A 25,861-nucleotide genomic window follows, 5' to 3' on the forward strand; every position below is an offset into this window, starting at 1 on the left:
CGCTGCCCCCTAGACAACTCCCCTCCATTCATATACTGAGCATGATGTCATATGGTATGGAATAGCCCTTTGGTCAGTTGGGGTCAGCTGTCCTGGCTGTGCCCCCTCCCAGCTTCTTGTGCACCTGGCAGAGCATGGGAAGCTGAAAAGTCCTTGACTGATGTGAACATTACTTAGCAACAACTAAAACATCAGTGTGTTGTCAACATTATTCTCATATTAAATCCAAAACACAGCACTATACCAGCTACTAGGAAGAAAATTAACTCTATCCAGCCGAAACCAGGACAGTCTACCACCTTGGAGATATGCAAAAGCCATCTGGACATGGTCCTGGGCAACTCTAGGTGACCCTGCTTGCACCCAAGGTGACCTCCTAAGGGCCCTTCCAACCTCAAACACTCTGTGTGTGTAAATGACAGACTCAATGATTGGGAATTAATAAATTCTATTAAATTAACTATTCTACTGAACAAAACACCACCACCTCAATATCTTCTTGTTGCTAGGGAAGTAGAAATGTTCGAGAGACTGAAGGGACAACAGTCAAGACATGCATTCCCATCACAGCTACAGAAATAAGTATATACAATTAATTACATTTTCCTGGATGAAGGACAAATTAAAAGAATATCTTATATTATAAAGAAGCCTTGGATTACAGCTAGTGATCGTACATAAATGTGGTAAAAATAAAACTGGCTTTTTCACTTCTTTTTTTCTTTTCAGTCTTTGAATCATGTAGCTAATAACACATTCAAAAGGTATTAAAGGTTTAATGGAATTTACTATAAGTTACAGGCAGACTTTTTTATTCCTAAAGGATAATTATAATTATTTGAATTCTTCTCTTCATTAAAGATGTCTAAAATGAAGTTAAAGAAAGCATATGAACATCCTTCCAAGGCTCACTTCAGATATAAATACAACATTGCTGCCTTGGAAAAATTTGCTTAGTGAAACAGAACACTTGCTTTTAAAAAAAAGCTAATTCCTCTGTTCTTTACTGGATTACGCATTTTTGCTGGCTGTATTGATATGGTTAGGGGAATAATTGCTAGAGTTTAATTTTTTAAACTTATTTGGTAGGTATTCTGCATCTCTGTCAACTGCTCAGAAGAGAATACCCCCTGGAGTTAATTAGAAGAGGTAAAATAAACCTACAAGCAGCCTGGTTCCACCTCAATTGTTATCATAGCGGTTGGATTCTGGTACAAAGCCTGATAAATCTACCACAGTAAAAGTAGGTGTTGATAAACCAGAGTTTAATTATAATAATATAAAATGTAAGTTTGTAGATTTGTAGAGGTATAGGAAATATAGCCATAAGCTGACAATAAAATGTATCGATGTCTACCTTCTGTGAATCTCTTTATAGAAGAAAATCTTTGCAATATGCCATATTATAAAAAGCAAGAATAGTCTTGTACTGTAATACATTTATATTGTAATATAGAGGAATCAAATTCATGAAACAGACGCTATGTCCAAATGGGGCACAGAATAGTTGACCTTATGCTGCAGAATCGACAATTCAGAGTCAGCAGAGAGACAGAAGATGGGTGTGTAGAAGACAATGAGAGAATCCTGGTTAGCCCTGCAAACAAATAGATGCCATGTGGTCTAGGTTCTTGTAGCCATTGTGGCAAAGGAAAACTTTAAAGAGTATTTGAAGGAAGATAATACAGGAATGAGGATGACTTCTGCATCATTTTCTATACTGATTCTAATCAGTCACGACAAGCTAAACTCTCAGTCCTGTGCTTTCCTCTCCCCTAGGGCTGTGATCTCTCATCATAGCTAAACGCTGTCTGTGTTCCTCAGTATTTCATGCCATTGTACCAAAATTATGTGATTGCTAGGCATATTCACAGAGCACTGATTTTCCTGGGGTTTTAATTTCAGAAATATGTTTTTTCCTATGTGTCTGTTTATCTGTATACACTAATGTATACTGCACATTCTTGCCCCTGCAGCTTATCCTTCACAGAATCAGGCAGATTTGTTTAAAAGTCTCAAGCCCCAAATTTCTGACATGTACAAATCTGCTGTGATTGAGTCTCCCTACAGAGGACTGTTGTGGTTCCTGTGGTCCAAGTGGGTTCCATAACTTTCCCTTTCTTTGGTCTCATTGTCATGCTCTGTATGCTCTGATTTGATCTTCACAGCACTTCAGTTTTGTGATCCAGCTACCCTGCCACCTGGTGCCAATGCCCACCTTGGCTGCTGTGTGGGTATCTGTCATCAAACAAATCTTTTCATGGTCAATCTGTAGTACAACTACAAAACAGAAGAACTGCCAAAAGGTTTATAGGACAACTACTCTTTAATTTTGATGGCACAAATGATGCATAGGTCCAGACACAAGAAATAAACCACCTATACATATTGCTTATTATACCCAAAACCTAGAAATAATCTCTGGCATATGGTCTGAGCCTTCCAGAGTGTCTTTTCCTAAATGTGCTTTCTCTTTCAGTCATAAACTCACAGAGTGCCACTCCTCCTCTTTTTTCTGTTTGTCCACTTGTGTTTGTTCATTCATAGCTGATCGAATAACAGAAACAAATTCTCTCTGCCACAGGAGCACGCTCTTATAGTTCCTTTCCCAATTCTGTGGTTTTAAAGTCTGCACTCATATTTAGTTTCTATGGGGTGTCTAAATTGCGGGATTACGTAGAGATAAAACACACTGCTTGGAAGCAGTTTGGCAGCATGTAACACAGAGCTAAATGAAGGCTAATTTACTCAAATGAGAAATAGAGTATGTTAGTACACAGATGCAATATGTGTTGTGGATGATATCTGAGCTTAATTTTACCATAGCTCATCTGCTTTTAATCTTTTGATCAAGTTTAGACAAAAACAGTAGAATTTGCTTTACTTATCTTGTATATGCTAGTTTTACACAGGTAGGCATGTTCAAAAATGTACAAGTCCTCATAGTCTGCTCAGCCTAAACAGATATGATGATATGATGCATGGAACATGTGCATGCTATTTGCCACTTGCAGGGAGTGTCTGTTGAAACAAATTATTTCCTTACATTAACCCCCCTGCATCAAATTAAACAGGGAAACTAAGTCACTATACCTCACAGAAGCAATACAGAACTACATAGTATATTCACAATGATTTAAAATATATGACGATATTCCATGGTCCATTTTGTCTGCTCTTAGCAACGTCATAGATACAGTGTTATTTTTCTAGTAGAATGTACTGTTTTTATAGGAGCTTTTTGATAAAGAACATATGTCTGTCTTTTTAGCTTTCCTAAGAATGTTGGACAGGTCTGATCATCAAATATTTATTCTCATTTGAGCTTGTAGCACTTTTAGTTTATAGTCAGTTTATTTCAGTTATATATTACATACTTAATGCACTTTCCTGCCTTTGTGTTTTTGCCTTGTGACAAAGCCCTGTGAAATACTTTCTTTGACATTAGTTACAGAAATAGCTGAGTAAGTTTGGATGTTTATTGTAAAATATTCAGAAGACAATGGGAACTTGGCCTTAAGTGCTGTAGTTTTTAGTCCATCTTAAGATGACCAGAAGTTCTCATTCCTAATGGAGTGTTCATTATTTGTTATTGCCACTTTCATGACTTGACTAGCTGTTTTATTGAATGTGTTTCTGAATCAGCAGCTGTCAATAAGCCTTGAAAGAGGTGTTTCTGTGCAAGGAGTCTTAACATTTTTGAAGACATTAAGTCCTGGGACCTTTGAGACCTCTCTGGTTTTGCAGTAATATTTCTGTCCCTTAGGAACACTGTGTAAAATTGAGGACTAGATTATTATCCTTCTTCTGAAAGCCAATGACACACAAGATAAGAACAATAACAACAGTGACTTCCCTGTAAATGCACTGCAGAACAAAGAAGGCAAACTTTTCCATTCACGTAGACAGTACTTTAATAAATAATCTCTTCAGAAAGTTCTTGAACATTACTGAGGCTTCAATGCGCACTAATTTTTGCACTCACAGTAAAGGTTATCTTTAAGTCCTGACCCACAGGCAATCTCCAGTAAGAAATTCTGAGCTTAACCCATGTCTGCAGTTCAAGGAGATGATGGGAAGGTCATGGTCGAAGGCAAAGCTTTGCCTCCAAGTCATCCAGCCCCACTCCTTAAACTCTAAGCACTACAGCACTAAGTGGCAAGCAGCAGATTTCTTGTTCCTGGTTTCCTGCCCTTTATAGCCCATGATTATGTGCTTAGCTGAAAGTAGAACACTGATCCTTAGAATGGTATTGTGGGAAGAAAAGGAGCCAATGCTTATAGATAAAATATATATATAAATTAAGGTATAACTTGGGGAGGCTGGTTGAATCCTCCACCACTGTGTCTACTTTTCAGGTGAAGCTAGACATCTACCATCCCAGGCCTTTCTCATGGGTTATTTGTGCTAACATGCAGTCCGCTGTCAAAAGGCAACATCAGCTGGAGTTTTGTTACACTTTTTAGAACCAATTTTCTATACTGAGAAACAAACAAAAAATAACTCAACCTAAAATATGAATGTCTCCTAATAGTGTTACTGATACTATTCCCAACAAACTCTGTTTCCAGTGAATACACAAAGTCAAATCACTGATCCAGTGTGCCCTTATTGCAGCTCTGGGAGATGTGAGGTTTCAAGAATCTAGTTGTGTGTCGGAAGCCTCTGGTCTGTGGTGGGTTGGCCTCGGCTGGCAACCCAGGCCCCATGCAGCCACTCACTCGCTCCCTCCCTCCCCTCAATGGGACAGGGGGGGAAATGGGACAAAATAAGAGTGAGAAAACTCATGGGTTAAGATAACAATAGGGACATCATTTGCCAATTTCTGTTATGGAAAAAATAGACTCGACTTGGGGAAATTAATTTATTGCCAATTAATATAAACATTTCATTACTAATTTGGATATTGGGAAATAACAACAAAACCATGACACGAACATTAAAACACTTAGGGAAAACACACCCCTCCACCTTCCCCAGGCTCAGCAGACACCTCTCCTCCCCCTTGTTATTGCAGCAGGTACACTCTGTCCCCTCCCTGACAGAATGGGGTCGTGAAAGGGGGGTCGTGGTCTGGATGTTTTGGGTTTTTTCTGCCACTCCATCCTTCTCACACTTCTCCTCTGCTCCTGCACAGGTCCTCCATGGCTGCAGTCCCTTTAGGAATACCTGCTCTGGTGCCTGGAGCACCTCCTCCCCTCCTTCTCCTCTTGTGCCCAGCTCGCAGGGTTGTTTCTCTCACTTGTTTTCCTCAGTCCTCACTGCCTATGCAGCGTTTTTTGCCCTTTCTTAAATAAACTAGCCCCGAGGTGCCACCACTGTGGCTGCGGGGCTCAGCCGTGCCCTGCGGTGGGTTGGCTGGAGCCAGCTGGAACCGGCTGTGTCCGGCACGGGGCAGCCCCGGCCTCTCCTCACAGAGGCCGCCCTGCAGCCCCGCTGCCAGCGCCTGGGCATACAACCCAGTACACATAGTTATCTTAAAACTTAGTGTGAGAGTATCCTGTTTGCATTTCAGCTGAGGACATTGAGATCCTGGGTACAGTATGAATGAACTTCTACTCCAGTTTTAAAAATAGAAATGCATAAAAGTTGAATGCTTTGGTGTTTGCCAGTCATCTTGAAATCACTGTAATACAACTGCAGGTGAAGGTACGTTGGGATGCACTGAGATCAGAGCCGAACTTCAGAGTGAATGCACCAAAAAGGCATCAGTATATGCCAAACTTGAAATCAGTGTTTTAAGAGTGTATTAAACTGGAACAAGGTAAATTTTAAACATGGGGAAATTCAGATATGATGGGCAACCCTGATTAAATAGAAAGCTTGAAAACTTTTCTCCTACTCATTGTGTCCTTCCTTGTCAGATCCCTTCCTCTAGTCTTCTTTCCAGTCTAGTTTTTATTAGTGGCTTTCTTGAAAAAATCCCAAACAGTATCCTGTGGAATTTTAAGAAAATACTCTTTTCTTCACCTCAGAGTCTTGGATGTTGCAACCTGCTGCTGGTAGGCCCCTGCTCCTGTCAATATTCAGTCTGCACGAACATGTCAGCTTCTGCAAAAAATAGAGCAGATAGTAATTCAGGTAAGTTATGTATTATTATTCTCATTGGCTAAAAAGAGAAACTGAAAGAATGAAATATTAGAGTCTGATAGACTAAAGACTACTAAAACAGTACGACATGTTTATGGAATCACAGAAGCACAGAACAGTTGAGGTTGGAAGGGACTTCTGGAGATCATCCACTCCAAGCTCCCTGCTCAAGCAAGGGTTAGAGCAGGTTACCCAAGACCATGTCCAGCTGGGTTTTGAACACAACCAAGAACTGAGACTCTGCAACCTCCCTGGGAAACCTGTTCTGGCATTAGACCACACTCACAGTAAAAAGGTATTTTGTTGTGCTCAGATGTAATCTCGGCTGTTTCAGTTTGTGCCCATTGCTTCTCCTTCTGCCAGTGGACACTATTGAGAAGAGTCTTCGTTCCCTCCTATCAGGTATTTAAATATAATGATAAGATCCCCCCTGAGCCTTCTCTTGACAGTCCCAGCTCTCTCAGCCTCTCCTTGTACGTCAGATGCTCCTTATATGTCAGATGCTCCAATCACTTAATCATCTTCACAACTCTGTGCTGGATTTGGTCCAGCATGTCCATACCTTTCTTGTACTGAGGAGTCCAGCACTGGACAATGCAGATGTGGCTTTACCAGTGATGAGTAGAGAGGAAAGATCACCTCAGTCGTGTGCTAGCAGCACTCTTTCTAATGCAGCCCAGGATGCTCTTGGCCTTCTTTGCTGCTGCAAGAGCCAGCATTGCTGGCTTATGGTCGACTTGCTGCCCAGGACCCCAAAGTCCATCTCTGCAGAGCTGCTTTCCAGCCAGTTGGCCCCTCGTATGTACTGGTGCATGGGGTTGTTCCTCCCCAGGTGCAGGACTTTTCACTTCCCCTTGTTGAACTTGAGATTCCTCTCTGCCCAATTCTTCAAACTGTCCAGGTCCCTCTGAATGGCAGAACAACCAAATGGAGTATCAGCTGCTCCTTCCAGTTTTGTATCATCTGCGAACTTGCTGGAGGTGCGCACTGTCCCAGAATTCAGGTTGGATGTGAAGCAGTATTGGCTCCAGTTCTGATCCCTGGGGTACACCACTAGTTATTGGCTTCCAGCAGGACTTTGTGCCACTGATCACAACTCTCTGGGCCTTGCTGTTCAGCCAGTTTTCAATACACCTCACTGTCCATTTATCTAACCCATACTTTGTCAGCTTGTCTATGATGATATTATGGGAGACAGTGTCAAAAGCCTTGCTAAAGTCAAGGTAAACAACATCCACTGCTCTCCCCTCCTGTTCCAAGATAATCACCTTGTTTTAGAAGTCTATTAGGTTGGGTAAACATGATTTCCCCTTTGTCAACTTGGGGACAAGTTGATCCTTGGATCCTTGTCAACTACTCCCAATCACCTTGTGGGTGCAACCTGTGGGGCCCCATGGACTTATGTTCTCCATTTTGTTTGTCCAGGTGGATGTTGGCTTTCCTAACCCCACCCCTGCACAATCAGACCGCATCTCTATATTCCATGCGGACGCCCTGCTGCCTTTGCTTGATTTCCTGTTTGTTGGGATGGACCATTCTTGAGTTTGGAGAAGGTGATCCTTGAATATCAACTATTTGGATTTAGATACATCTTAGGAAGAAACTTTTTTAAAACCATATCTTCAGCTGGTGGCAGATAATAAAACCACCAGTAGTGATACCAAAAAGGAAGGGAAGTTTAATATATTTGGAATGTTTTGTATTAAACTGAGTTAAAAAGAAGCATCTCTTAATCAGTAGAATAGATAGTAAAAGTTTGTAACAACATCAATGGAGATAGATATTGTATGTGAGAATATTAAAGAAACTATTTAAGGAGATTTCTTTAGCTAATTAATTTAAGTATTGATTTAATTAATATTGGAACTTTGAAAGAAATGGATGGCTGTGACTGTGATTTTTAGAGTTAAAGAAATTAAAGTGGACCAGTTTCTGGACATTGATCCTCAGAAAAAAAATGATTGGGATTTAGAACTTAGTGAAGAATTTTAGTGCCTAAAAATATAATTATAACCACATAGTAAGAAGTGTTTTGGATGGATTAGGTATATTTATATTGACAATTGTGTGGTATAATATGGTATTCAATGTCACATTAATTAAAAAGTTTGACCTATAGAAGTAACAGGAACTCTATTAGATGAATTAAAGACTTGTCTACTGCAAATCTCTAAATTTACTCTTTATTTGTTGCAAATAACAGAAGTCTCTCCTTGGACTAACATTTTAGTATTTATTTATGTAGCAATTTTCTTTATGATGATGAAGCAACTTACCAGGCAAATCGAGCCATGACATGACTATTGATGGAATAATAAGCAATGAGGACTGCATATTCTCGTACAGGGATATAAATTGCCAAGGTAAGTGGTCAGATGCCAACAAAATGCACTTTAATGCTGAAAAATAAGTTAGTTTAGGTAAGCAATGCAGACAGTCTACAGGAGGAGAATGTAAATCTTGGAAAATAGGGCTTCAAGATACCAGGAATAGCCAGCTCCCCACAGTGTAATGCTGGGGGCAAGAGCTAATGTGATCCTTGTAGAGGTAAAGAGTAGAAATAGGGTCATGAGCTTGCCTCTGGCTGCACCACTGTTAAAGTTGAAATGATAATCCACTGCATCTGCTTCTGTAATTTAAGGGGGATGTATGGAGACAGCTTGAAGGAAGACACTCAAAATGATCTATGAATTGCAAAACAATGCGAGACTTAAGGTGCTCAACCTATTGAGCTTATTGAAAAGCAGGCTGAAAGATCATTTCACACATAAGTGAATCTGATGGGTGGAAACTTTCTAACATCCCTAGAAAAAGTCAAAACAGGATTCAATGACTGGAAGTTAATATTAGACAAAATCAGCCTTAAGGTAAGATGAATTTTACCTGCAGTGCAGGTAATTAAACATGGGGGAGGTGATGGACTCACCATAGTTCAGAGAAACAGAAACAAGTTTGGATAGTAAAAAAAAAAAAAAAAAGAAAAAAGCTTTAAATCACCTTCTGAGAGTATTCATATTGCCCAAAGAAGTGCAGCTCAGCATTAGGACAAACTGGATTAGAAAATACCATTTCTAATATTTTCTCCAGGGTCTGAAGGAAAGTTTTCCTCTAGGCACAACCAAGCAGGTCTTTTGTTTATATATTTTATTTTATTTTGTTTTCCTCTCTCTCACCTCAGAAGTGACCAAGACAGCGTAAGGCAGTGCCCTGAGGTGGACTGCGTCACCTGTCTGGGGAATAAAACAATCATTTGTGTTCAGAAAAGTACAGCCTGAGCAACTGTCAGTGCTGGAGTTGGAAAGAAATATTCTTGCCATTCAGATTCACAGGGCTGCAGATTTCCTCCTTTTTTTCTCCTTGGCAACCTGAAGTGGAGAGCACCTGTGGGATTATTGAGGTGTATATCCTCCATTTAGTTCTCCGCTATTTTGGGGCCCTGAAGTGATGCTGTACCCTGAGCTTCCCTGCTTCTTTGCTTGTGCTATGCAACAGTCCCAGCTTCTGCGGAGTGAAATGCTTTAAAATAAGGCAGTTGAGAGGTTTTTTTTGTACTAATAAAAGGGTTGCTGTGTGAAAATAAATGGTCTGTGATATCCAGGAATCAGCCTAGATGATATGAAGATCCCTGAAGCCTCAAATTCTATGAAGCGATGGAAGGTTAATCAAAGTGGTACATAAAAGCACAATAAGGCCCATTCCTTTAGAAGGGTTATGAACCACAGGATCCAAATAGAAATTCTGAGTAGCTCTTGTTCCCCCTTCTCCATTAGAGGGCAATGTTTATGCAGGCAAAATTTCCATTAAAGTCATCATCATCCATTTGCATATGTACTGAAAACATAGGACTGAAACACTAGTGACTAGTTTATCAGGTTAAACCATCAACCCACTTCTGCTCAATGGTTCTTCAAATGACATTGAAATAAAGGAGTTCGCATAAGAACAGGCAATCAGTGATATTAATACCAACTTCTCCCACATCAGTAGATACATGTGTTTAGAAAGTTGTGCTGTTTGGGTGTTTGTCAGAGAGCAGGCAGATCACTGTAAGGCAACAACATCAATAAGTTTAGAAACTGAGGTTTCTAATTAAATGTTAACTTTGTTTGCCTTGGGCTTGGAAAAGAGATAAGAAGCTGCTTCATGCCGATAAACAAATATGCATGCAACACAACAGGACAATGAGATCACTAACTTTGCTTTGCAATATGTGGAATTATTACTTTTTCACTTCATTTAAATAAGAATTACAGTACTTAACAGAATGTCTGTTTATGGAGGTCTAGGGCATGCTCCAGGTTACACTGATGAAAATGAAAATCAAACTTGATAAGGTGGTCTGTTTGTTGCTTGGCAAGTGGTGACAGATAACCACTACCATATTTTCCGATGAGTGACCTGTAAATAATCTGTAAATCCCTCTGTTTCATGAGCACTACAGGTGATGTATGTGTATAGGCAATGTAAAGAACTTAGCTGAGAAGTCCCTCCTCTTAAAAGTCTGCTCCCTTATTATTGCAGTGTTGTGCAGATTATTTGAGGATATGGGTGTCTTGAAGACTTATTTACAAGGGTGCTGACTTTATGTCTATGTACTGAAATTTGTATTTCCTTCACAGCAGAATTCAAAATTGGAAACTTCCTAGTGCTTACAAGTGGTTGATCTTTTTGTTTGTGTTTTCGACTGTGTTTGGAGTAGATTTTGGAGAACTAAAGCTTACAGTCCCCAGGTGAAATTATGTAAGTGACCTGCAAACATTCAGTGTCTTTTTTGTTGAGAAGTGTGGTTCAGCAATGCAAAAAAAAAACCAACCAAGAACAAAAGTCAAACACGGAATAAAAAAACATCACTTTGTTCTTTTATTTATGTTGCTTTAGGCAGTCACTAATGCTTTTTCAGCTCAGTTTGATCCAAGAAGCTATTTCACTTGAATGGTTTGCACATTATAAAAGCTACACAGAAAATAGAATATGTAAGTGGAGGAAATTATTTTGTTTCCTATCCTTCTCTGTGCTTATAGATGACCTGTTTTGGGAGAGGAGTTTTAAAGCATGTGAATTTATCTGTAAGGCTGGTAATTGTACTTAAGGAAAAAGAATCACTTCTTTTTATTTCTTTCCTTTTTATCTCCAGCCAAAGGTTATGGTATCAAACTGTGATGAAACAATGTATAAAAGAAAGTGTAAAAGAAGTGGAATTTGATGCTACATGATATTCCAGAGAGATCCAGGTTGACTAAGCAGCCTATACCATCTGTAAACCCAATGAAGATGTAGAAATAAGTGATTTTTTCCAAATGAGTCTATAGAAACATGGTTCAGGCTGAATTTTCAGAGTGTGTCCCTACTCACACCAATAGTATCTGGTACCTCACAAAATACATCTGCAGTTACCACTTTCTTTTGGAGTTCTTCCAAACCAATTTAATTCCCTTCTCAGCTTGTGTGCTCCTCCCCATGTTCCCTATGACAATGTTTGAACCATGAGGAAATGGCCTTTTCTGTGTTGAACTACATTGCAGCCTTTCCATTAAATTGCACTTTCTGCACTGCTGTGCAAAGGTGGTGACAAGATTTGCTGGATAATAAGAACATACAAGAATAAGTATGACTTTGTAAGGCAGGAAATTCCTGTTGGTTGGATGATGTGGCTTCTTTTCGCTGCTCACAAAATTATTCCTGGATTTTATCGGAAGACTAGGTAACATCAAGCACAACTTCAGAAATGAGAGATGGAGCAAGGAACTTGGACCTATCTGAGGTTCAGGCCCACATTACTGACATTGTAGTTGAACTTAGCTCTTTCTGAAGACACACTTCGGCGCACTCTTCTCTGCCATATATCTCACTGGATACTGACCATGAGTCCTTATAGTCAGATATGTTCTGTGATGCTTAATCCTTCTCTCAGACCACGTAGAAAATAATAGCCATCTAACCAAAGCTGAATCCTGCTGAAGGGCACATGTACACTGTGACTACATCTTTTTGCTACTTTGACTAGTAAATGTGATAATGCCAAGGAACATTTCTGCATGCTGAAACTTCATCATGTGAGTTGCCAGAGCAGTTCCTGGAATGCTTTTGAGCTAACACTTTCTCAAATGATTCCTTGGCATGGTTCAGGTTTAACATGGGCCATGGACCACTCTCACTAGACAATTTTCAGTCAGCTATCTTATATTGGAGGATGACTTAGTAGAATGGATGAAAGCTGTTTTGCCTAGACAGGTCTCTCTTAAAAGTTGTTGCTTGGCACATCTTGTGTACTAGAAAAGTCATGGTCTTAAGTGTTCTCTGTGGGTCAAGCCCTGTTGTCTACAAAGACCACTTATAGCCAGGAAAGTTTCTGGGCTCTAATATTCCTCTTCTAAGATGAATTCTGATTCAGTGAAAGAGAAGACAAATAGACAATTACCAGCTATTTGGAAGCCCCAAATAGTGCAGAACACAACAGCAGACTCTCTTAAGCAAGGTAAATCTGACTGCTTGTCTTTAACCCGCCTTCCTCTAGAATAGACTCAAAACACTTCATTGCCTCTTTGTTGGTCTTTCAGTTGCTCAATTCAAACTAAATGAAGTTCCTCTTTTATCCTATAAACATAATCACAGAAATTTTTTTAATGGATTCCTCCTTATATCAGTTCCTTTGTCATAGATACACATCTGGTACCAAGAAAACTTGGGAATATCTGGATTTAAAATTCATTCCGCTTAGTTTACACATAGATGTGGGCTTTCTGCAGAGAGCTGTTGATCCTTTATTGTTCCAAGACTTTTCTTGTCAAATATCAAGGGTCTATTGCAAACCACAGGTATTAAATTTATTCTAAAATGTTTAAATAATGGCAACAGAGTATTTATTTTGGTCACTGTACTTAAAAATGGCTGAACTGCTTTCACCCATGTCACGCAAAAATGCCTTGGGCAGAAAGCAGAGGCAGAAAATACCATTATGAAAGTTTGAAATTTCATAAATTTGAGTGTAAGTATAAACAAATAATTTTCAAACATAAAATAATGTGGCCTTAGCTACTGAGGTTGCTACATAATGCTGTTTCAGTAATAGGTGGACTTATCAAAGAGATTTTGTTTTGCTACCTTTTAAGCTAATCTTAGCCCAGATGAGTCCTAAACAATAGGGGCTCATATCTGTTTCATGCCACTGAAAACAGAATAAGAAGAAGATGCATTCATTAATAGAAAGATGACTAGAAGCAATCACTGTGATGTAGCTGTGAAAAAAATAAATGTGATCATAGGCATTATTGGGTGATGCTTCCAGGAAAGATAAAGAAGTATTATTAGTATAAGGCACTGGTAAAATGCATTCAATAAAGATGATTCAAGGATTCTGAGATGGTAAAAGGGATGAAAAAATATTTTATGAGAGGAAGGTAAAAGAGCAAAAGTGCTCATGTTTAGACAACATTGATATAGGAACAAAGAGATGTAAAGAAGCTATAAATATGTTTAGGCTGGGAATTAGAAGGAGTCTTGTCACCACAGGACTGAGGTTCTGGGAAGCTCCATTATGAATAGTGAGAGGAATCTGAGTTAGCTGGATCTTGGTCAGTTTACCAGTTTATCACAGTTATCATTATCTGTGGTAATGGGAGAACAGATTTGATCCAGCAGATCTCTTCCAGTCCTATACACCTTTACCCTGGTGCAACTTCAGTGTTCAGGGCAAATACTCCTTGCAGACCCTCAGTATGTACAAACTATGAAACAAAACCAAGCTGTTGCAAGAGTTTTTCTTGTTTCCTTCATGTATTTTCTTAAAGGAACCCCTTTCATCACAGCTGATGTGTTGACTTCTAAATGCAATAGCACAAGCATCAATTGCTTGCAAGTGTTGTTAAACACCTTGGATTTTTCCCTCCAGCCCCCAAAGAAGCTGCAGTGATCTAGCTCACTTAGTATCATCACCTCACTCACTATCATCATTATCCTGTGAAGAAGGATGAAAGGACCCATGAGGAGTAGAAACTTCCCAAACAACTCTTCTTACACATGCTGCTTACTAAGTGCAGGTTTTCTAATTTGAGAAAAGCTATTGGAGTTGCAGTAAATGTCAAAATAGAAATCACAACTCATAAACAGTGTATACATATATATATATATATAAAAGAAACTGGTACCTACAGGAAACTGGGAATTGACAAATATTCAGAACTGAGACATGTCCTCAGTAATTTATTCCTTTACCCTAAATGTACACTCAGAGGAATGTGAGTGAGCAGTTTGATCTTCCCAAGGATAAAGCTAAGAAGTTGTGGGACAGAGTGTAATGGGAATGGATATGGAAGTGTTGAGAAAGAGGAAGGTTGCAAGAAGGGCAGGGATAATCTGCATAAGATTATCTTAAAATAGAAGATAAGCTGCATAAGAATTTTTAAGGCTTGGTGCTTTCCTTCCTGTGCCTCCAGTTTCTGCAGCCTCCAGGTGCATCACCTGGTATGTTAATTGTAAGTGCTGAAGAACCTGTTTTGCAGCATGACTCATGGGGATGTCAGGTGCCTTCACAGGTGATCCTCCCCAGCTCTCCTAAATGCTGGTAAGCCAGGAACACTTCCCTTAGAATCTACAGTACAATCCCATGGCTTAGAATAGTAGGCTGTGTCTATACTGGTAAATTAAATAGTGTTCAAGCAGGCACTTGAACTGAATTGCTTTTACTGCTAAATTGTTGCAATGCTTCCTGGCACAGTTTTTGGCCTGGCCCAGCTAGGACTGACATGGTCAATTGGGCATGCCATAGAGTTGGCACAGGCCAGAGACTACCCTCAATAGGTAACCTGCATGTGATCATTTTTTTTTGTGGCTAAGGGATCACCCCACTCTACTCAGTGCTTGTCAGGCTGCACCTGGAGTACTGTGTCCAGTTCTGGTTCCCACAGTTCAAGAAAGATGAGGACAGACTGGAGAGGGTCTAAAGGAGTGCCATGAAGATGATCAAAGGGCTGGAGAAACTCCCTATGAGGAAAGACTAAAGGAGTTAGGTCTCTTCTCAAGTGAGAAGAGAAAGCTCAGGTGGGGACATCAACACAGTATTCCAGTATTTAAAGGGTGCCTACAAAGAGGATGGAGCCTCTCTCTTCACAGGGAGCCACATGGAGAAGACAAAGGGGCAATGGGTACAAGTTGCACCAGCCAAGGTTTCATCCCAATACAAGAAAGACATTTTTTACAATGAGAACAATCAATCACTGGAACAACCTCCCCAGGGACGTGGTAGAGTCCCCATCACTAGAGGCTTTCAAGATGTGATTGGACAAGTTGCTAGATAACCTCATCTAAGCTTGCTTTCCCATGAAAGGTTGAACCAGATGATCTTTCAAGGTCCCTTCCAACCTGGGCTGTTCTGTGACTCTATGATTTAATAGTAAAGAAATTGCCTGACTGTGTGGCCCTGGCAACATTTACTTTACAAGCACAGTCATAGTCCCAGAGGTCCTGGCCAGGCTGGCGAGATTGCCATGAGAATGGCTGGTATCTCTCCCTGCACAGAAAAGACAAAACAGCAAGCGTGCGATGTTTCAGGAGTGCCAGGCTTCTGGGCAGTCCCTGGCGTCCTCGCTGGCCTCACACCTGGTGCACGGTGCTCCTTGTGGAAGAGACAGAGACAGGCACAGCACAAAGCCAGTGCTGAACCCACATTGCTCTTCTACCTGCATGTACTACAGCTGGCTCCTGATGGCCTCTGTGATTGGGGTTTGGGAATAGAGTGCTCACCTAGCTGACTTCTACTCCCATTTGCTGAAGAGCCAGGAAGTGACTTGGACGTAGCTGGGAGATGGTTGAGAAAGTGCCATCCTCTCTTCCCCAAAGCTGTGACCATCCTATCCCAAGACAAAGCAAAATGTGATGCTGGGACAGAAGTGACACTCCATTTTTTGGGTTGCTAGCATTTGTGTGCAGTCTTTTCTCTCTCCATAGCACCAGCATTGCTGGTCAGGGCTGGAGAAGGCCTGAAAAAAGAAGAGTCTGATTTGGACTTGTGGAGTCTGAATATACAGTGCAGATGACAGAAAAAGGCAGAGCACCTGGCAACTCCTCTGTTGTATGGAGGGAAAAGAAATGTGCCTAGGAGGCATCAGATGTTGTCAAGTGTGGTAGATGCCACAAGTCAAAATGGACTCTAGGATGCATATTGTACTGACTAGCAGCACATGTTTTCTCCCACCTGTGGTATTGGAGTGTTTCATTGCTAGAAAGATTTGTTTTGCCCAGCAAACTAAAAGCAGGCATTTAATCTGCAACATCAAGCAGGCTTTCTGGTTGTTAGCCTGGGGTGTCAGTCTGCCTGGACCTTCCCACTCCTAACTATGAGGGTGAGGTGGGTGGCAAAATGGTAGACTTCCTTCAGTGAAAAGAAATTATTTGGAGTCCTATGAAGCTTAATGAAATTTTAAAATTTTTCTCAGCTGTGTGCCTTTCTTTCTGACAAGACCTCAGGTGCTTTTTGCTGTAGCCTGATGGTCCAGGTAAACGAGAGGACTGGGGATCTTATATGTGAAGGCAGGCAAACACTGGTGTGTGATCTATAGACACAGAATATGTTTTTTTTCTATGATGCCTAATGAGTATGGGCCTGTTCCTGCTGGAGTAGGTACTGGGAGGCCAGTTTAAGGTTGGGCATTGCTGAGTTTGACTCTTCTGCAGCGTAAACACTGTCGTGCTGATCTTGAGAGTAGGCAAGTACCATGGCAGTCAGGGAATTAGAGTCCTGGAGCACAGCTGAGACTGTCCTTACAAGTGAGTCCAGCTGCAGCCTGCAAGACCGATAAACACTTTTGCAAAGCTGCAGAATATGCCAACAGGAATCTACATCTCCTCCTTGCTGCTTTGCAGCCCTTCCTTAGCTAAGGTCAAATGCTGGAATATAAAGCATGCAAGTTTTTTTTTAAAACCTGCTGTTTTAATTTCTGCAACAAAATAATGAATAAATGCATCTAAAACTGATTATAAGCCAAACAAAGAATTTAATCTGATCTGAAGGAAAAACTGTTTCATGTTATTTTCAAGGTCTTGTAAATTTTAATTAAATGTAGGTGAATTTTGTTCTTAAAGACTTTTTTTTCAAACAAAAAAATATTGGAAGCAAGTACTTTATACCAAAATACAAGGTTTCATTTGTTGCTTTTCTCAAAGTGTTATGTATTCTTTAAAAGTTCTGCTTCCTAAATTTCGCATACGTTTATAACTGTTAGCAACCAATTTCTGAATTTTGTTCTAACCTTTAGTAAAGATCCACCAAAATAATACAAATCTCTGCAGATGTCAAGAATATAAACAATCTGCTTTTGTATGAGAATATCCTGCTTCTGAGATCTTTCTCCTCACTTCATCAGTTCATTAGATACACAAGAGTACTCAGTTCCAGTCCCAAACTGTATGAACAGTTAATGTTTGTTGTTTCAGTGTTTGCCACACTAAAAACTAGCTGTTCAATTTCTGTGTGACGTTTGCAGTTAGGTACACACATTTAGAATCAGAAATAGCAGTAATAGCTCAAGGTACAACTGTAAAGTAACTGCAGATACATATTTATTTTAATTACTGAAAGATTACTGTAATGACAAGAAATTAACATATGTGTTTACACCATACAGAAATTAAAATTGATCACAAGGTGCTGAATGTTGACATTTGTCACTGTCTGAAAATAGATTTTTTTCTTTTTTTTTTTTTTGTGCAAAAAGCATAAATTACAGACTGAGCTGGTATGCTCAGTATGATGTAGTAGCATATGACCATTTCATCAATAATTTCCATATCACTTATTCAATAAGGAGAGAAGAGAAAGAAATGAATTATCTACAGGTTTGATAGATTGGAATGTTACTAATCCAGCGGCATTTCAATTCTAAACTCGCTATCAAAGCTATCTGAGAGAGAAGTGGAAATTTCCTCCAAGCCAACATACAGCCTGCAGCCCATAGCCCCACTGCAGGATTCTGTTGGAGATTGTTCTGAAACACACTGCAGTAGAACAGAAACTAACTAAAGCTCATTAAATGAGATTTGTGAATCAGTTTGATTTATTTTCTTTTTATTTTGGAAAGGAGCTCTCATTTCCACCTACTCAGTATAATTAAAAAAAACAAAACAAAACCAACCTCTGAACAATGCAACGAAGTCTACTAAAAATGTTAAAACCAAAAATTGCTTGCTGTGTAATTCAGCTAATGTTGTGGCACTTTATTGTGCACTTAGGAGAGATTTTATTAGTTCATGTAACCAGAGACAATGGTGATTACTGATTATCACGTAATTAGAACATAAAGGTTGAATGTTGATTAGGTTCTACTTCTTTTATAATCCTTAATGAACTGTAAGACTGTAATTTTCAAATTTTAATATTTTTGCAACCAGATGATTTCCTTATACCTTGACCATCTCTATCAGTGTGATAGAAAATAGATTAATATATAAGTAAGAAAACATAATATTATTTTTATAATTGCATCCATTTTCCCCTTAAAAGATTTCTATTAGGAAATGATGAAGACTGTTTTTAAGTACCAAGCACTTTGTATATTAAAACAATCATGAGTTATTTTAACTGTCAGATTATTGTATATGTGCACAGTATGTACTTTTCCCAGAATTTAAGGAAGTTTAGAAGGACAAAAAACGTTTTTATACTGTAGCTATTGCTCTACTATTTTACTGTCAAATATTGCTTCTCCTGTATTTTTAAGCAGGCATCAGACAAGATGCTTCAGAAGAGATTGCACACATTGGAGCAATAGTAGGTGTTGATCATACTACTACTGCTGCTGCTGCTGCTGAATTTGCTTATATCAACTATATCTATGACCAGAGCTCTTTTTTTTTTTCTTAACAAGAAGGTTACTTTACTGTGGCATACTATGCGGTGATAAAAAGGAAGTCTTCAAAACATTTCTTCATTATGTGGTCCTTGTGGTCCCTGATAGATTGGATTGTCCTGGCTAGGGCCCACAACCTCAGAAAAGTGTGTAACAGTTCATTTCTCTCAAAATAAAACCATAATTTTATTATACGCTCTTTTAGTTTGGGCATACCAATAGTTTGGGCATACTACTTTAGTTTGGGCATACTAATTGCCCACGTTGAGACAGAACATCAAAACCAACATCCCTACATGTGTGGGGATGTAGTTCTCGGTTCCAGCAGTAAACCACCTCCACCCATTGGGAGGGTGTCTAACAAAATGGCAGAAGAGATACAGCAGACATCCTTCCCATCACCGAGTAGCAGAGGTCTGTGAATCACTGAATCAGACAACAGTTTGGGTTGGAAGGCCACAGTGTTGGACACAACTTCTAACATATGTCTTAGATTAATGTTAAAAGATAAGGTAATAAGTGAAATCTAATGAAGCTAGAGTGAAAATTTTTTAAAAAATTGCCTAAATGCCAGCAATATTTAATTTACAGTAAAATGGGAAGAGATGCAAAATATTTTATGTCTTATAACTCATATTTATCAACAAATTCTTCTACAGCAGATAACTGTTATTCAAGGTCTGATACCTAAGATGATGGAAATTATATTCTTGTTCAATGTTTAAATTTAAGCCCTTAGATTTTTTTTTTCAGCTCTAGCTATTTGACTGAATTTATGTTTATATTAACTTTTGAATTACACTATCAGTTTATAGTTATTGAGAGCTTTCTTTCTAGATCAGATATTTTTTCATGTGAATCAATTTTTGATTAAGATTAGTCCTCCTAAATTTCAATTTCACTTTCATCATTGTAGCAGGGAATCATGTCCCATTGTGTGACTTTAATGTCTTTGCTTATATTGTGGTATCAAAGACTTCTTTCATACTACCATAAAATCTCTAGGTTTTTTGACAAGCATTTTAGGATGTTTCAATTTGCATAAGTACTTCTAGGAAGTTTATGTTTATATCATGTAATTTTAAAGGTTATTTAAATGTGCCTTTCAATGTTTCTCTCCTTTGAGGTACTATATAGGATATAAAGCAATAAGAGAGTTTCTGGCTGGCCTTATAACAGGTAGAATAAACAAATAATAATAATGAAAATGAAAAAAAGTCTCCACAAATTAAAAAATCTCTATCTTAAAAAATCCAGCAATGTAGAATTCACTCTAATGCTGTGTGGCATAGCTAAAAAAAAAAAAAGTCCAACGTTTTAATAAGAAATTTATTTAAGTATAGCAATTTGTGTCACTACTAATGATAGGAACTGAAAGGTAATCAGATACAGCAAACACAGAAAAAACCCAAAGTTGCACAATGTTGCAGCTTCTTTTCTTCAAGAATTTTAAAAAATTTGGCCCCAATTCTTCAGTTACACAACTCTTGAGATCTCAGTAGATATTAATACTGTTTTAACTGCCAGTCAGGAATTTTTGGTGTTAAATACAAATGGTAAAGAGCAGTAATAAGAAGTGACTGCAAACTGTACTGTCATGTTATGTTTAACTAGTACTGCTGTTCAGATAAAATGATATGCTGATATCTGCAAGATTTTATAATGCAGTCTTAGAGCTTGCTGCTAGACTGAAATCCTCCACAAAGCCTAATGTGGATATATTTGCTTTAACTGAAGATGGGTAAATGTACTGGTCAGTGACCTGATTTAAAAGCCATTGGACTAAAATTAAAAATAGATCCAAACCAAACAGCATACCCAAGTTTTGAGTAATAGTATAGGTTCATTAAACTGAAATTAATAGACCAAGCTGTTATTTGTAAGAATTACATCTTTTTTTTTCCCAGCTAATGATAGCCAAAGTATTTAAGACTGAAGAAAAGCAAAGTTAAAAACATTACACAGAGCAGTGTACTGTTTGTGAGGAATACAGTTGGGTTGTTTTTAATACTTTGCACTGACAGTGCATACCGATGTTCCTCTGTTTTTTAATCTCTTCCATCAGGTTATTCACGCACATTCAGGGGTTCTCAGGAATCTAACACCTATGGATTTAGAAGATAAGTATTTAAATACTTTCAAGGTCCTGGGCTTTGATCTCAGCACTGATTTGAGGAAAGCTGTGTCTATGTCAGCATGTTGTATGGTGCAATCAGAGGGCAGATACAATCGAATGACTGGTGCTGAGGACCTGACATCCACACTGCTCTTTGATGGTTTTCTTCTGGAGCAGCTCGAGAGGGCTCCTGTGGACTGCGTACCCATTAGCAACTGGCAAATATTATGTGCACTCATGAAGTTTAGTTTCATCCAAAAGTAATTGAGTTTGCATGCTCCAGGACTTCTCAGAGCATGAAACAAAGTGTAGTAAGTGGGGCAAATGGAGGAATTTGGTTTGAAAGTTTGTTCAGTCTTAGATAAAAATATACTATATCCTATGGACAATTATTATTATAATGGTGATACTCTCTTGGAGATATGATGAGGTGAGATTTCCAGGAAACACAAGGCTTGTTCTCTCTCAATAAATATTATTTTCGTTTAGTCCTTATTATACATGAAGCTGACTGGAAAGTGAAGAATTATTCTTCAGAAAAATATTTTTGAAATTTCTTCCTATTAACCATGTTTTTACTGAAAATATGAAACGAACTGTACTGGGTTTGTGTGGCAAGGTTTTGGTAGCAGGGTGGGGGGGCTGCAGGGGCTGTTTTCTGTGAGAAGCTGCCAGAAGCTTCCCCAATGTCCAATAGAGCCAATGGCAGCCGGCTCCAAGACGGACCCACTGCTGACCAAGGCTGAGCCCATCAGCAATGGTGGTAGTGCCTCTGTGATAACGTATTTAAGAAGGGGGAAAAGTTGCTGTGCAACAGCAGCTGGAGAGAGGAGTGAGGATATGTGAGAGGAACAACTCTGCAGACACCAAGGTCACCAGTGAAGAAGGAGGGGGAGAAGGTGCTCCAGGTGCCAGAGCAGAGATTCCCCTGCAGTCCCTGGTGAAGACCATGGTGAGGCAGGCTGTCCCTCTGCAGCACATGGAGGTCCATGGTGGAGCAGATATCCACTGCAGCCCGTGGAGGACCCCACGCCAGAGCAGGTGGATGCCCAAAGGAGGCTGTGACCCCATGGGAAGCCCTCGCTGGAGCAGGCTCGTGGCAGGACCTGTGAACCCATGGAGAGAGGGGCCCACGCTGGAGCAGGTTTGGTGGCAGGACTTGTGACCCCATGGGGTCCCACGCTGGAGCAGTCTGTTCCTGAAGGACTGCACCCCGTGGAAGGGACCCATGCTGGAGCAGTTTGTGAAGAACTGCAGCCCGTGGGAAGGACTCACATTGGACAAGTTCATGGAGAACTGTCTCCCATGGGAGGGACCCCATGCTGGGCAGGGGAAGCGTGTGAGGAGTCCTCTCCCTGAGGAGTAAGGAGCGGCAGAGACAACGTGTGATGAGCTTACCGCAACCCCCATTCCCCATCCCCCTGCGCTGCTTGGGGGGAGGAGGTAGAGAAATCGGGAGTAAAGTTGAGCCTGGGAAGAAGGGAGGGGTGGGGGGAAGGTGCTTTTAAGATTTTTTTTTTTTTCTCATTATCCTACTCTGATTTGATTGGTAATAAATTAAACTCATTTCCCCAAGTTGAGTCTGTTTTGCCGGTGACGGTAATTGATAAGTGATCTCCCTGTCCTTATCTCAGCCCAGGAGCCTTTCATTATATTTTCTCGCCCCTGTCCAGCTGAGGAGGGGAGTGATAGAGCAGCTTGGTGGGCACCTGGCATCCAGCCAGGGTCAACCCACCACACAAACAAAATGTCACGATTGGAAAAACCTCAGAAGTCTACATGCTGTTTTTCTTACTTGGTTCTGGATTCTTACTGCTATGAGGTATCATAACAAAATAATTTGAAATTATGAAACCCAAAATTTTAACTTTAAAAAGATTTGATATTAATCTTCTGCATCCCATGGGCTAATACTTGAACCTATTTATCATTCTGCCCCTTGCAGTGGTCAGTGCACATACAGCGGGTTATGCTGGATAGCTCTGATGGTTGTTTTTATCTTCAGAGTTTATTAAGGTACAAATCATCCTATTTGTTCCTTCCTTCATGGGGAGAATATGACCACTACACTAACCTCAACAGACAACAATATTAGCTCTGCCTTAATATACCCATTCTCATCTCCAGGTTTGAATTTTATGCAGATTTTCAGGCAGCAGGTACCCTCTAAAATGCCTCAGGCTGGCCTATCTGCTTTCTGCACTGTGTCCAGTTGTTGCCAAAGGTCCTAGGGGAAATGAAGCTTCCCCTGACCATGGGGCTGCTGGGTCTTGCTTAGCTCTAGCAGCCTGAGCAGTCAATGGACCTGGGGCTGAGAAGGAAGTTCAAGGAGGTTGGATAGATGTTAGCTGCATGTAAGTTTGTGGAGGGCTACCTTTTTTTGTTTCTTTCTCATCAAATTTGTTTTTCTATATCATAGATACTACTAAGGTGGCTTGATCCCACTGTGCTGCATATGAGTTCCCAGTGATGGGAAATTTTCGTCTTAATATTATTAACCTAAATTTAGTTTAATCAAGATAAAAATGAAAGGTCTGTGCTTGATAGACAAATTGATTTAATGTTTTCTTTTTGCGTCAAACTCCTTGAAAGTAGAAGGATAAGTTCAGCCACTTACACAGGGTTGTTTAGCATTTATTTTAGATAGCTTTTCTGGAATTTTTTGCTGTAGACAATATTTCAATTTTTTTTAAAAAATATGTTAGTCATTTGGGAAATGGGGCATGTTTTGGGTTTACCTGGGATATTTTTGCAATATTTCTATTTCTATTTCTGTTTCTGTTTCTATTTCTATGATTTCTATTTCTATTTGTATTTAATTTCTATTTCTAATTTATTTGGGTTTCCTTTCAATGCATAAAGCTTTCTTCATCACTTTTTGAATGTCTGTATTGATCTTGGCAAAATGGCTTCTCCTGTGGCAGGTTCAGACCTCAGTTTCTTCCGTGGAAATACAAATTCCTCAAGTACTGCAGGAATAATTTCTGGATACCGTTTTACCGTATGAGTGTATTTACTGATGCCAAAATCAAATTATACCTTTGATAGCATGTTTAAATTTTCATTATAAGTCTGCTAATAAATAACTTCCATAATTCAAAAAGTAAGTATCTGGGATTTTAAAAAGTCCTTTCTGTTCTACCCTTTGGGATTTTTTACTCTTTTTGATTGAACCTGAGCCTTTGATTTATGAGATATATGTTAAAATAACCAATGGGTTAGCCAAGTTCCCACTGGAACGCACAGACTGACAGCATAATTTTACTGAAGGATATAAATTTTCAGTATCAGATAATATGCTGAAAGTATTTTATCAAGTTGATGTCAACCATTTTGTAACTTTCTATCAAACTTCTGTCTTCCACTAGAAGTATATTGTGGAAGAAGTATATATATTTTTTCTTGGCAAAAAAGTTGAGTCAGTGAAGATATCTTCCCATCATAACAATGGCAGTGCAACCAAAAGGTAATTTTGTTTCTTGTCTGTCCCTACTTCTTGTTAGGTTATGTGTTCTCTTTATTTGTTTCTTTAAAGTCATTCCACAGGATAATACCTTTTCCCCCATCATTCCTGAAATAGGACAGAAATATCTCCTTAAAATATTGGTGAAAAGGTGATTCAAAGGTGATGCTACATTTTGTGCTTTCTTGTAACTCATGCACATGGGCATTGACATCTGCTTAATCCTCTTTCCTTGCCTTAATTTAAAATAATGTATTAAGTCTAGGAACTAAAGACAAATATGGTTTTATCCAACTCTTACTATCTTGTGCTCTATAGTGTTTCGGGTTTGCATGAGATAGCTCCCCAAATAAAGGGTCTAACTCAGAAGCATGGACATTTGGCCTGTTCCCTAGAGAGGCAGAAGATAATGAACGTTTGTTCCTAGTCATTCTGTGCAAGTGTCGTTAAAAATATTTTTGATTCAAAGCTGTTCTCTGATCATCCATAAACAGCAAATGTTGAAGAAAGAAAGGAGAATGGGCATACATAGACCTTCTGTCATGGCCAAATCAGGTCACACAGAGCCCCTGGCACAGGAAATAAAATGGTAGGAGTGGGGAAGTGGGAGGAAAGGCAAAAGCAGTATAAGGAGGCTTGTGGGGAGAAATGGTGCTTATGAAAGAAAGGAAAATATGGAACTCCTGAGGAAGATGGTGTCTGGGGACAAGAAAGGCAATAGAAAGAGGGAGTGAGGACTTGCAAACCATACTGATAACATAACAGGCCAGAGACCATCCTTTGTTCCTGAGACCAGCTGATACAGCCCGGCTTGCACTCATATGCCCAAAATCTCTTTTCTTCCAGACCAATTCACTCCAGACTGTGTCCTGGGAACAGTCTCTAGAACATTTAACAGCCCAAGCACTTTACAAACTTACTTAACTCCATTATAAAACTGCTGTTTACACTACTGTATCTAAAGGAAGGATGTTCCAGAATCTTGTAGTTTAATCTTATAGTTCAAAAAAATCTGTCAAGTTTCAGCCTGCATTCATTCATGGTTTTATCAGACTAATTTGCTTTAATCTTTAAAGTTAGAATTTGTTTTGCTTCCTTTCTTCCTGGCTCCCCCTAACATATTCAGAGACAGCACTCATATTCTAGTCTTCATTTGCTGAATTAAACCAGCAAGTTCTTAAAAATGTGTTGAAGTGTGAATCCTTTAAAGAACCTAAAAGAACCATCTTTCTTTCAGTATTTAAGCAATGTATAGCTTATTGAAGTCCTGCTTCATGCCTGCAATCTCTTGGCACAATGACAGTACTAATAAGTAATAGTTGCAGCAAGGATGTATTTCTGTTAGTGGCATGT

This window comes from Mycteria americana, chromosome 3 (genome assembly GCF_035582795.1).
Source record: "Mycteria americana isolate JAX WOST 10 ecotype Jacksonville Zoo and Gardens chromosome 3, USCA_MyAme_1.0, whole genome shotgun sequence".
Lineage (NCBI taxonomy): Eukaryota > Metazoa > Chordata > Aves > Ciconiiformes > Ciconiidae > Mycteria > Mycteria americana.